The sequence below is a fragment of the Myotis davidii genome, unplaced genomic scaffold, assembly GCF_000327345.1.
Source record: "Myotis davidii unplaced genomic scaffold, ASM32734v1 scaffold2225, whole genome shotgun sequence".
Taxonomy (NCBI): Eukaryota; Metazoa; Chordata; class Mammalia; order Chiroptera; family Vespertilionidae; genus Myotis; species Myotis davidii.
Genome location: NW_006296306.1, coordinates 34433 through 36434, shown reverse-complemented (window position 1 = coordinate 36434; position 2002 = coordinate 34433).

Here is a 2002-nt window from a genome sequence, read left to right as displayed (position 1 = left end):
GAGAGAGAATCACTGATCAGCTGCCTCCTGCTCTCCTCCCACTGACGATGGAACCCCCAACTCAGGCATGTGCTCTGACCAGGAATTGAACCTTGACCTCCTGGTTCATGGGTCAAAGCTCAATCACTGAGCAACACCAGCCAAGCCTTTGCCAATTTTTTAAAAAAATTGTATTGTTTATCTTTATATTTTTTTGGAAGTTAACCCTTTATCAGATGTATCACTGGAAATATGTTTGCTTATAGTGTGGGTTCACTTTTCCTTTTGTTGATGATGTTCAGAAGCCTTTTAGTTTGATGTGGTTCCATTTGTTTACTTTTTTCCTGTTTCCCTTGTCGTAGGAGATATACTGGGGAAAATAGTGCTATGAGAGATGTCTGAGGTTTTACTGCCTATTGTTTTGTTCTAGGATTGTTATGGTTTCATTACTTACATGTAAGTCTTTTATGCGTTTTGAATTTACTCTGGTGCGTGGTATAAGTTGGTGGACTAGTTTCATTTTTTTCAATGTGCCTGTCCAAATTTCCCAACAGCATTTATTGGAAAGACTGTCTTTATTCCATTGTATACTCTTGCCTCCTTTGTCAAATATTAATTGACCATAAGGTGTACGTTAATTTCTGAGCTCTCTATTCTGTTCTGCTGCCTTTTGACTCAACAATCCCACTTCTGGAAATATAGTCGAAGAATCTGAAATGTCAATTAGAAAGAGTATATGCACCCCTATGTTCATAGCAGCTTCATGTACAATAGGCAAGATCTGGAAACAGCCCAAATGCCAATCCGTAGATGAGTGGATAAAAAATTTGTGGCACATTTCATAATGGATACTATGCAGCTGTAAAAAGAAGGAACTATTACCTTTAATGACAACATGGATAGAACTGGACATTATTATGCTGATCAAAATACGCCAGTGACAGAAAGAAAAATACTATATGCTCTCACTTGTAGGTGGAATCTAATTAACAAAATAAACTGATGATCAAAATAGAACCAGACATAGGGATACGGGGAACAGACTGACATATGTCAAACGGGAGGGGTGTGGTGGAAACTGGATGAAAGAAGGTGAAGGGATTAGTCAAGAAACAACAACAGTGTGATTAAGGCCAGAGGGAAGAGGGCTGAGGCTGCATGGAGGTGGGCAAAGGCAGGTAAATATAATAGTGTCAATCATAAAAATTAAGTTAAAAAATAGGTCATTTGTCCGGCAGGTGTTGCTTGGTATTTGAGAGTCAACCTATGAGCAAGGGGGTCATGGTTTGATTCCTGTTCAGGGCACATACCTGGGTTGTGGGATCCATCCCCAATGTGGGCGTGCAGAAGGCAGCCGATCAATGATTCACTTTCTTAATTGATGTTTTTAGCTCTCTCTCTCTCTCCCTTCCTTCCTCTCTGAAAACAATACAAATATATTTTTTAAATTAGTAGGTCATTGGAAAGGGTTTCCATGAATTGAATAGATTTCATTTTAAAGTGCATTAAGTGACATGAATTTACCTTATAACTCATTATAAATACACTAGAGGCCCAGGGCACAAAAATGTGTGCACTCAGGGGAAGAGGGGGTCCCTCAGCCCGGCCTGTGCCCTCTCGCATTCTGGGACCCCTTGGGAGATAACAACCTGCTGGCTTAGGCCCACTTCCGGGTGGCAGAGGGCAAGCCCAATCCCTAAGGTGCCTGCCCCGCAGCCCCTGGTCGGGCTCAGAGCAGGGCCGATTGGGGAATTGGGGCGCCACCCCCTGTCACACTCAAGGCAGGGTGGATGGGGAGGTTGCGGCGCCACCCCCTGTCATGCACAGAGCAGGGCAGATCAGGGGGTTGTGGTGCCACCCCTGTCACATACAGAGCCAGCCCATTGGGGGGTTGGGGCTCCGTACCCTGTCACACACAGAGCTGGGCTGATCAAGGGGTTGGGGAGCTCCCACCTGTCACGCACAGAGCAGGGCCCATCAGGGTGTTGGGGAGCTCCCTGTCACGCACAGAGCAGGGCAGATA